Here is a 12,318-nt window from a genome sequence, read left to right on the forward strand (position 1 = left end):
TCTCTCTAACTAATAAGAAATACAAGTTAATTAGACTTTTAAAAGAAACATAACGCCGGGCAGTAGTGTGCCTTTAATCCCAACACTTGGGAGGCAGAGGCAGGCAGATTTCTGAGTTCGAGGCCAGCCTGGTCTAGAGAGTGAGTTCCAGAACAGCCAGGGCTACACAGAGAAACCCTGTCTCGAAGAGAAAAAAAAACGAAACATAACAACGGAGACTTAAACCTGTAACTCCAGCAAGCAGAAGCTATGGCAGAAGATCAGTTCAAGGCCAGTTTAAGTGATATACTAAGTCTGGGGCCTAGGTTAGCTACATAGAGAATTCCGGCTAGCCTGAGCTATATACAGCAAGACCATGTCTTCAAAACATGTCTAAAAACCAAAACGAAAAATAGATAATGTAAACAACTGATATAAAGTTTCTTGGGTTGAGTGGAAAGGTGACAGGACGTTAAGAATTACCCTGACCTGACCGTTACCTGACTCATTAAACTATGCAGCTTTGAAAGAAGGCGAAGATAAAGGGTGGAATACAGTACCCAACCAAGTCTTCCCCAGAGTCATAAAGACATAAAACCCAACGGGGAACTAAACCTCACCTCTGGAAACCATATCTAACAAAACTGCCCTGCAAGATATAAAGTAATAAAACACCTGAGTTTGAGGAGAAAGGAGAAAAAGAGGAAACAGTATTTTCAGGATGTCAAAACTCCTGTTAAGAAAATGCCACCAAGAGCAGAAACCTTGGGTTTCAGTCCCTTTATCCCTCTAATCTGTAAGGTGGGTATAATAATAGCATCCCTTTTGTGAAATGTTTACAAAGCATGGATAAGATAATGGGGGCTAGACCACTGGCTCTTGCATTGGACCTGGGTCCAGTTCCCAGCACCCACATGGTGACTCACAACAGTCAGTGACTCCAGTTCCAAGTTCCACAGGATCCACTACCCACTTCTGGTCCCTATGGGTATTGAACACACATGGCATAATTACATACCTGCAGGCAAAACACTCACGCACATAAAATAAAAATAAATATTTAAAGTAAAATCTATGGATCATTTTTAAAAGCTAATGTACCTATAGCACTTACTACAATGTTGAATATAAATATCATTAATAAAGTTAGTAACTTATTGTGTTTTTAAACAACTACCATTGTTTCCATATCAAAATATTCAATTATCATAGTAACATTTATCTAGTGTATGCAAAGATTCAAAACCCTGCCATGTATCCCTTCTTTTTAAAAAGCATGAAGCTGGTAGTGGCGCACGCCTTTGATCCTAGCACTCAGGAGGCAGAGGCAAACACATGTCTGAGTTCAGGGACAGTCGAGTCTACAGAGCAAGTTCCTGGACAGCCAAAGCTACAGAGAGAAACTCTGTCTTGAAAAAGGAAAGAGATTGATTTATTTAAAATTGAAGTATCAAATACAAGGCATGGTGTCACATGTCTGTAACACCAACACTTAGGAAGCAGGAGGATGAGAAATGCAAGGTTATCCTTGGCTATATGCCAAGTTTGAGGCCAGGCTGGGCTGTACGAGACCCTGTCTCAAAAAAGCAAAGATAGATAACAACAAAAGAGAAGGGTGACCGTCTAAGTTTCATATCTAAGATTTAAAAAGAAAACTTAAAGTTATTTATAAAGCTATGTACCATACTTCAGAACGGTGTTTCTAAAGAACACTCATGTTCTCTACTCTCAGTTGCCATAATCAATCATTCACTCTCACTAAACAAGTTAGTCATTGAAAGGGAAAACTTTGTACCAACTATACATTAACTCAGTAATGCTGAAGCAAGCACTGCTCCATTCTACCATGAATAGTCTCCAACTTATATAGAGACTGTATTCTCCAAGGAGACTTACAGTTCACTACAAAACTTGAGAAATATTTTTTGAAATGATGAAATAAAGCTAAAGCTGTGGCAATAAACAAAGACCAATTAAGCCTATAAAGTACCTACTAAGAACCACTGGAAATTAAAGGACATAACCATTTAGATAACTCTCAACCATATATTTTGTGTTCTCTATAGACAGAAGGAAAAAAGTTCACAAATTTAAGATTACAAATTGTAGCCAGGCGTGGTGGCGCACGCCTGATTACAAATTGTACCATAATTGTCGTTTTATCTTTGGATTGTTTTAAACACAATGTTCTGCATAGTACTTGCCCTCTATGTGGAGCTTAAAGTGGTTGTTTAATGAATAATGAATGAGAAATCATAGTTCTACTAGAACCAAGCTGCTTCTTGGGGAAATGCATGACCATTTTCATGTGAATGAACATTGTCCTTGATCTCAGTAGCAAGACCAGAGCTGGAACACCAAGAACTTCAGAGTGTATCTAGGGAATCCCACAGGAATCATGTTTTAGTCAGATCACTTGCTATATCCAAGTATGCATAAAGTATGCAAAAAGTATGCATATGTTGAGATTCCATAAAATAAAACTTAACCTCCGAATTTTCCTTGACTTCTTTTCCTTTATCAATATGTTGAATTAAAAACAGCAACGACCAATATTTTACTTGAGTCAATTCCTTATTGCATTTATGCACAATTCCAATTAGTACAGAAGATCACCACTTGCAAAGTACACTATAGCCAAAAGTGATGCCCCTACCCCACAAAAGCTGGCAAAGAGACTCGGTATGTAAAGGGGCTGGCTGGTAAGCCTGGTGATCTGCACTCAATCCCTAAAACTCACATGGTAGAGAGAACCCACTTCTCAAAGTTGTCCTCTGATTCCCACATATGTACTGTCTCACACACTCACTAAAACGGTTTTTAAAAGCTGGGCAATGATGACCCACGCCATTAATCCCAGTGCTTGGGAGGCAGAGGCAGGCAGATTTCTGAGTTCGAGGCCAGCCTGATCTACAGAGTGAGTTCCAGGACAACCAGGGCTACACAGAGAATCCCTGCCTCAAAAAACCAAAAAGAAAAAAGAAATGTTTTTTAAAAACATTTTTAAAGGCCAGGAGGTGGTGGCACATGCCTTAATCCCAGAAACAGAAGTAGATGGTTCTGAGTTCAAGGCCAGCCTGGTCTACAGAGTGAGTTCCAGGACCACCAGGGCTACAGAGAGAAACCCTGTCTAAGTAGACAGTGCTATAAAGTCATTCAATGACAAAAAAAATATTTAGAGATAAAAGTAACTCCAAAAATTACTAAATAATATTATTTAAATTACACAATTTAGCAAATAATCTGTTGGTTGTTCACATTGAAACTGACCTTCATGTTGCAGGAATATTAAAAAGAATGGCAAGTTTCCGCACTGTGCCAGATACCAGCAGGCCACATGGCTCCTACTGGTTCTCTGGATTTCCCTTGGCAGGCTGCTACCACACCAGCCCCAAGCAAAGAAGCCCACTTCCAGGTTAACTGTGACAATTCCCAGTAACCCAGTCAAATCAAAACTCTACAAGCTTATTAATCAGTCAGATTCATATATCAATACTCAACTCACAAGACTCTCACACAGTAATTTCAGAGCCAATTGATAATGATACAAGCTGCTCACCTAGATTAGACGAGTTATCCCAATTACTCTATCCTTTATGATAGCTATAGCTACCTGTACTATTTAAAGCCACACAGAATCTGGCCATCTTCCTTTTGTCCATCTTTCTTCCTTCCCCTTCCTATCTCCTCTGGCTCCCTCTCTGCAAATCTTTGCTCCGCCTCCCTTTTTTCTGTCCAATGACTGGCTTCTTATATTAATAATTAAATTAATTGGACAGAGAAAATCCTGCTATACCTTCATATTTAAAAACTTTAAGAAACTGGTAGGGAGGGCTGGAGAGATGGCTCAGCGGTTAAGTGCGCTGATTGCTTTTCTGGAGGTCGTGAGTTCAAATCCCAGCAATCATATGGTGGCTTACATCTGTAATGGGATCTGATGTCCTCTTCTGGAGTGTCTGGAGACAACTACAGTGTACTCACATATAATTAATAAATAAATAAATCTTAAAAAAAAAAAAGAAACTGGTAGAGAGCTTATCTAGAATGTACACTGCATTCAATTCCAAGCTGTGGTAATAAAGAAAAAGAAATAAAATCTTAGAAAAACTCACCTAGCCAGGTGGTGGTAGTGCATGCCTGTAATCCCAGCACTCTGGGAGGCAGAGGCAGGCAGATTTCTGAGTTCAAGGCCAGCCTGGTCTACAGAGTGAGTTCTAGGTCAGTCAGGGCTACACAGAGAAACCCTGTCTGGAAAAAAAAACAAAAACAAGAACAAGAACAAGAAAGAAGAACAAGAACAAGAAGGAGAAGAACAAGAAGAAGAACAAGAAGAAGAACAAGAAGAAGAACAAGAAGGAGAAGAACAAGAGGAGGAGGAGGAAGAGGAGGAGGAAGAGGAGAAGGAGAGGAGGAGGAGGAGGAGGAAGAGGAGGAGAAGGAGAGGAGGAGGAGGAGAAGGAGGCCCCTTAGCCAGGTGTGGTCACATGTACCAATAACCCCAGCAACGAGAACCACACATCTGAGGCTGGCCTGAACTCAATACTCAGACCTTTAGGTTTTTATTAATTTATATCACTCCAAGGCAGTGGTTCTCACTTTCCTAATGCTGTGACTCTTTAATACAGTTCCTCATGCTGTGGTGACCCCCACAATAAAACTGCTTTCACTGCTACTTCATAACTATAACTTGTGAGTTATGAATCACACTGTAAATACATGATATACAGGACATCTGCTGCGTGATTCCTGTGAAGGGGTCATTCAATCCCTAAAGGGGTCATGACCCACAAGTTGAGAACCACTGCTCTAAGGAAACAACTGAATGCCTGTAATTTTTTTTTCTTTCTTTCTTTTTTTTTTGAAACAGGATCTTATGAAGTCTAGGCTAGCCTGGGTTAACTCTAAAACCTTCTTTTTGTTTTGTTTGTACTTTTTTTCTGGCAGAGTGGGGTAAAGAGTTATTTGACAGGATCTTTCTGTGTAGTGCTTGCTGACTAGCCTAGTGTCCATTTGTAGCCCAGGGTGGCAGTTAAGTCCTGGTAATGCTCCCGCCCAGCCTCCCAAATGCAAAATTACAAGCATGTGCCATCATACTCAACTTTCATAAGTATTATTTGTTTTGATTACCCTTTCTGCTTTAAAATTCTATACTTTTTTTTAAAGATTTATTTATCATTATATGTAAGTACACTGTAGCTGTCTTTAGACACACCAAAAGAGAGCATCAAATCTCATTACGGATGGTTGTGAGCCACCATGTGGTTGCTGGGATTTGAACTCAGGACCTCCAAGAGAGCTATCAGTGTTCTTAACTGCTGAACCATCTCACCAGCCCCCAAAATTCTATACTTTTATTGAATCCTATTTATAATTTTATTTATGATTTGTTTTATATAAATTCATAGAATATATATGCATTCATTAACGTGAAGATTATATGGCCAAAATTGATAAATGGACTTCACATCAAAATGTCAGAAAGTTCAGCATGGCCAGCCTTGGCTAAAAAACAAACCCCATACTGGAATTGCAAGCATATCCAACACAGCTATGCCTAGCTTTATAGGTGTTGGGATCCAAACTCTGGTCCTTATGCTTGCATAAGCATTCTTACCCATTAATCCAAATAGTTTACAGATAGCTTAAATAATTTGTCTACAACCATGACACCAATATTGTAAATGGAAGTTTCAAACCAATATCTGTCAGACATAAAACCATTTTGGCCAAAATACTTTGACTGTACCAAAATAAATTACTTATTATTATTAATTTTACATACACTTTAATTTTCATTCTAATTGTCAAACATTTATATTCTACCTTGAATATATAGCTTCTAAATGTTTATGAAATGAATAGAAAATGAGATTGAAAGGAACATTCCTGATGAATGCAACAGGTATTTGTGCGAGACATGCAAAGTACTGTGTGCCTCCTATGTGTGTCTGTTCTCTACTGATTATATACACAGTAATTACTGGAACAAGGTAGGTAAATTTGGTAGTACTTTTCTTATGTATAAGGAAACCTAAAAGCAGAAACCTGTCAAACTGTCAAGATCATAGAAATTACAAGAGACAGAGCTAGCTAGAATTAGAAATAAGATTCAGCAATACTCTTGCCTGAGCTTCTTTGAGAGGGGGAACTTTTTTTTTTTTTTTACAACTTAAGCTTCCTGTAGATTTTCTTTATACTCCCTTTGTTTTAAACGACTGTCCACGCTCAGGTTACATTAACAAAGTGCTACTACCCATAAACACACAAACAGCAAACAAGAACCCAAGGTGCATCATCTTAGATGTGTGACTTCGAACATACTAACAGGTAAGACCATTTTAGGAAAGATACTTCACATGTTCTAGAGGATGATTTAAGCTTCTGCAAAGCTTCTGAAGACATATCAGGTTATGAACGGCAATGGTGACATTTCAAAAAGAGCAGCAGAGCTAGCTGAGCATCACTAATAGGTGAGCTAGTAAGTAGGTCTGAGCTTACCCAGTTAGTTCTGCTTATTATGTCAGCTGGAAAGCTGGAAGGAAACTGGCTTCTGCTCCCATACAACCTGCAGTTACCATGACAACACCACTTTGTGAGAAGTGTAGCTGATGCCAGCATAAAACTGAGAAAGTTCACATCTAAAACTACTTAGCACCATGTAGCTGTTTCATGATTCATTCATGTAATAGAATGAAGAACATTTCTGGGGGCAAGGGGAAGGATGATAAGGACTGAGAACCTTTAACAAGCGTGACACTACATTCATTTCCTAATTAAGTCTTCTTTTTTTCCATTAAAAACATTTTTCTCTTTGAGACAGGGTCTCTCTGTATAATCTTGCTAGCCCAGAACTCAGTATGTAAAACTAGGTTAGCCTTGAATTCACAAAGGCCTTTCTCCTGAGTACTGGGATTAAAGGCTTGTGCTAACATAATTGGCCTAAGAAAATTGTTAAAAACAACCCCTGAATTCCAGCAGCCGCTCAGTTGCTTCCTGTTCAACCTTTTCTCTTCCTTATTCTTGGAGGGGAATGGGAGGAGTGGGTGCAATAGGACAGTCTGCAGGAGGCAGCTCCCACGTTCATCATGTGGGTCCCATGGAGCCAAGCCAGGGTGTTGCTATGCTCTGGGGTAAGTCAGCACCTTTAACACTGAGCCATCTTTCTGGTCTGTTTTCATTACATTTTGTGTATGTGCACACAGGTGTGTATGTGCCCTACATACCATGTGGACATGAGAGGACAACTTTGGGAGTCACGTCTCCCTCCACAAAGGAGGTCCTGGGATAATACCCGGTCTCCAGGTTAGAGGCACAGACCTTACTTGCTGAGCCGTCCTGCTGGCCTCTCACTTGATCCACAGAGCTACTCTTCAAGATAGTATTTTAGACAAAGAAGTAAGTTTTGAGAATGAAGTAACTCTTTTAAGATTACAAAGATAATAATAATAATAAAAAAAAGCTTCAAGCTCAGATGAAAATTACTAAATGGGTATTATTTTCTTAACCTGCCATAAAATTAAAAAAAAAAAAAAAAAGCAAAGAAGATGAACTGGATCATCTCAAGGATCCCTAAACACGAAAAGTTTATGATTGATATAATCTTACAACAGAGAGGGCAAAGTGAAACACCAATTTGGATAAAAATTCTTTTAGGGACTGGAAAGATGGATCAGCAGATAAAGTACTTACTGATCTTGTTCAGGACCCAGGTTTGCTTCCCAGTACCTTCCCAGCAACCACATAGTATAACTCCAGTTCACAATAGTACATATATATGCATACATGCATGCACTCATACAGATAAAATAAAAATAAATAAATCTTTGTTTTAGTATTAAAAAATCTTGAAAAGTGTTAATGTGGTCCACACCCATGATGGAAACATCTGAAAGGTTATGGTAAAATGTAAGTTTGAGGCTAGCCTAGCCTATATAGCAAGATCTTGTCTCAAAAAGACAAGGTGGTGGCGCACGCCTGTAATCCCAGAACTCTGGGAGGCAGAGGCAGGTGGATTTCTGAGTTCGAGGCCAGCCTGATCTACAGAGTTCCAGGACAGCCAGGACTACACAGAGAAACCCTGTCTGGGAAAAAAAAAAAAAATCCTCCAAAAGCAGGCACTAAGGATGTAGCAGAGGCCACTTGCGTAGCTGCACAGGTCTCTAAACTCAGTCCGGAAGACCACATAAGGTAGGCATGACATTTGGCCCACAACTAACTACAGGAAGGTCAGAGGTCAAGGTCATCCACCATTCTCAGAGCATTCCAGGACAGCCTGAAATACAAAGACCCAACACAATTTAGGAGGAAAGTCATTGTGAATAAGAATACAAAATAGGTACAATTAGAAAAATCAACAAGTAAATACAGCACTTAACATCACAAATAGAAAACCCAGGGAGAAAACCAATTCTAACAACTAATGACACTATGTAAGAAGATGCCAAGATGAAACTCACTACTTTGGATGCTAACTTAAAAACCAAGTTCTACCCCAAAACATTGTTATTTAAAAGACTGCAATCGCAGGGTGGTGGTGGCTCAAGCCTGAAATCCCAGCACTCTGGGAGGCAGAGGCAGGCGGATTTCTGAGTTCGAGGCCAGCCTGGTCTACAGAGTGAGTTCCAGGACAGCCAGGGCTACACAGAAAAAAAAAAAAAAAAAAAAAAAAAAAAAAAAAAAAAGAAAGAAAGAAAAAAGAAAAAAGAAAAGACTGCAATCACTACAGTAGATTGACTCAGGCAGCATTCCTGGGATCCATTCAGGGACGACTGACTTTTGAGTAAGTTTTGAAAAATAATGGTGTCTATATCCAAACAAGTTTGAGAAACTGGATTTAATATTAAAGCTGCTCACTCACTGTGAACAGGAAACTGAGCTTGAGAAGCCTCTGGAACTGATCGTCCAGTTACCCCGGGTTTCAGTTCCAGTTCAGCTTAACCTTGTGAGTGTAAGAACTAGGTTGCAGTAGAATTAGGAAGAACACATTTGTAAGTCTAAGGACAGACTCTTACAAAGGACTTGATAAGATTATTTGTAATACCATTTTCCATCATCTTTACCAACCAGGAAGAAAACCAATATCCACTGTTAATTGCTGATGGGGTGGAGGAGGGGTGCTGGATATGCATATGATTTCCCAAACTAATTCGATAATAGAATCTTTTTCATAGGACAACCCTCAAGAAAACTAGTTAATGTCTTTTAAAATAAATAAATAAACAAGCACATAGAAGGCTAACAGCAGAGCTAGGGACTACAGGCACCCCTGGGTGCTATTATGCAGCAATTTACTTCGAACTGAAATACCTCATCACTAGAAAGAGCTCTTAAAAATCAGGAAGTAGAGGTGCATGCCTTTAATCCTAGCACTTGGAAGGTAGAAACAACAACAACAACAACAAAAAAAAAAAACCAAAGCAAAAACTTGAGGCCAGTCTGGTCTACATACCTACTTCCAGGTCAGCTAGAGCTATATAATAAAACCCTGTCTCAAGATTTAAAAAAAAAAAAAAAAGATTCAGGAAGTAAAGAAACTTCTAAGATTCAGGATCAGGAAGTAGACAATTCACACACTGAGGAAATACCTAGAATGTACAATATTCATTAGATTTCTCCCCAAGATAACACACGCAACAGCTGTTGCTGGGGAAGAGTCTGGCCTGAGAAGCCCCCAGGGGCTCCAGGACTGCCCCTTTCAGGAGTCACCCCTATGCTAAGCTGGGCGAGGGCTCTTCAGTGATGCAGCTGCCTGAGTCATCTGCAGTCCTGTTAAGTATTTCCAATGAACTCCAGCTCATCGAGTTGGACTCTGGTGGTATTATTTCTCCCATATGTTGTTGGCACACTATCCAAATAAGTGGACATTTATTCATTTCTCCCCAGGAAAAGTTCTAGAACAGTTACAGAGTGAGACTGTCTCTCTTAAAAAAAAAAAAAAAAGAAAAGAAAAGAAAGAAAGAAAAAAGCACAACAAAAAGAACTCTAAAGAAACAAAATGCCATCATTAAGATAGCTAAAAAGAAAAATAAAAGAATGAGAATGGGAAAGAATATGATCAGAATATATATATATATATATATATATATATATATATATATATATATATATATATATATATATATATATATATATGTCTTTCGAGACAGGGTTTCTCTGTGTAGCCCTGGCTCTCCTGGAACTCACTCTGTAGACCAGGATGGCCTCAAACTCAGAAATCCGCCTGCCTCTGCCTCCCAAGTGCTGGGATTAAAGGCGAGGGCCACCGCTGCCTGACTGGTCTAAACTTTTAACAAATGGCAAAACCAATATGAGGCAAATGAGACTAGTAGTTACAAAGACAAAAAATGTGAGATGTGAATTCTTTCCAGTATCGTCTATTATTTTGAAAGAGGCAGAGATGGTTAAACATGTTATGAAGTCATATTTCCTGCTAGCAGAATTATTCCTGGTTTGTAGAGCAGAATCAATCGTACATGTTCATATCTCCTAGTACCCTAAAAAAAGACCCTATGCTTCTTATTTTAATTCATAACCTGATGAACTGAAAATATAAGGCTCCCAAAAACCAAAGGTGCTCGAGCACCTCACGCCCTGGAAGACGACACCCAAATCACTCTCGAGAAACGGTCTCAATACAATGGCATGAGGATTTCTTTATTCCAGAATTCTGGGTTCTACAGCCGTACACCACACAGGGTTAGAGGCCTGTGGACCCCGAGTGCAGAATTGGAACAGCTTTTATAAGTTCACAATGAAACCCGCGAATCACAAACCAATTATTCCTTAGCATCAACCAATCATTCCTTAGCCATAGTTTTTAGGCCAATCAGTTTAAATTATCGGAGCCCTCAGTGGACCAATTAGTTTCTTATTTTCTTGGAGTCTATAGCTGCGTGAATTCCTGGATGGGGTAATGGCATAAGCAGTTTACAGAAGCAAGATAAGCTTAGCTCGTTTCCAGTAACCTTGTGGGGCCAGGATCACCTATTCTAGGCCTTTTTGCCTCGATCTTAAAGGGCAGACTCTGGAATGTGACCTTTTCTAACAAAGAGCACAAAGAGCGGGCTCTGGAATATGAAGTGTTTGGGGCTCCTTAGAGGGCTGGAGTTAGGCTGTATTTTCTATTCTTTCAAAACACACTTTAATATACAAGTTAGTGTAGTAAGGGATCTCAGGAGACACACAACCTTCAGACTGTTTAACAACTTTATGAACTGGTAAAAAAGAATTCTTAACTGTTATATTTCTACATGAACAAAATATGTGCCATATCATCTTCCAAATTATTGTTTATGGCCATAGACTAGTGTTGTTATCTGCTTTCATCAGAGCAGATTCTTTTTTGCAGTGGGCAACAGTTACTAACTATAAAGACTAATTAGTCAAACTGCTTAGAATAAGTGAGTGTTAGATGCTCGGCCCTAACTGAGACATCTTTATCACCCTCTCCAAGGCTCAGAGACATCATAAAAGAGCAGACAAAAAAAAAAAAGAAGAAGAAGAATATAAGACACAGAACAGCTGGAGAGATGGCTCAGAGTTAAGAGTACCAATTGCTCTTCCAAAAGACCTATATTCAATTTCCAGCATCTACATGGCGGCTTACAACCATGTATAACGCCATCCTCGAGGGATCTGACATGCTATTCTGGCTTCTACCATATACTGCATGCATGTTGTGCATACATGCATACAAAACACCTATACACACAAAATTAAAGTTTTTAAAAAACCAAACCCTTTCCAAAGACACAGAGGAAGGATGAAGTGCTGCGCACAGCATGCTGTACTCTTACATTCCCAGCAGCTGTGGTTGCCTGCACAAGAATAGCCATAGCAACATCCCATCCTGGAGAGGACGGGTGCTCACAAGGCTCCATCCCTTCCTGAGGTTAGAAAGGCAATTATGGTTGCTAAGGGAGAGAAAAACAGTTCCTTCAGTGCTGGGGTCAATGATAAGTTACCCACGCTCCAGTAGATAGCTAACTTATGCTCATGAAAGCAAACACAATTAAACTGAGAGAGAGAGAGACAGACAGACAGACAGACAGACAGACAGATACAAACAGACAAAAGACAAGGGAATTTGGGATGGGGAAGGGATCAGCAGGAATCGGAAGAGAGCCACAATGTGTATCGGAAGGGGAATATGATCAAAATACATTATACAGACCTTGTGTAAGAAAATGTTATAATGAGAAAAGAAATAAGCAGGGACAAAGAGCATCCAGACTCTCAACACAGAAGGGAGATAGTAGTTACACTGCAGTCACAGCATCACTGAAAAAGTAGCGTGCTTGGGGGTTGACTGGAAAGTCAGACTTTGTGTCCCTACAGGGA

General features: G+C 39.6%; 1 protein-coding gene across 2 annotated transcripts in view; it reads right to left on the reverse strand.

Moving 5' to 3' along the window:
• Positions 1-12,318, reverse strand: part of Shld2 (shieldin complex subunit 2) — an 80,032-nt gene that overhangs the window by 50,923 nt on the left and 16,791 nt on the right. The window lies entirely within an intron of this gene.

Source organism: Apodemus sylvaticus, chromosome 8, assembly GCF_947179515.1.
Source record: "Apodemus sylvaticus chromosome 8, mApoSyl1.1, whole genome shotgun sequence".
Taxonomy (NCBI): Eukaryota; Metazoa; Chordata; class Mammalia; order Rodentia; family Muridae; genus Apodemus; species Apodemus sylvaticus.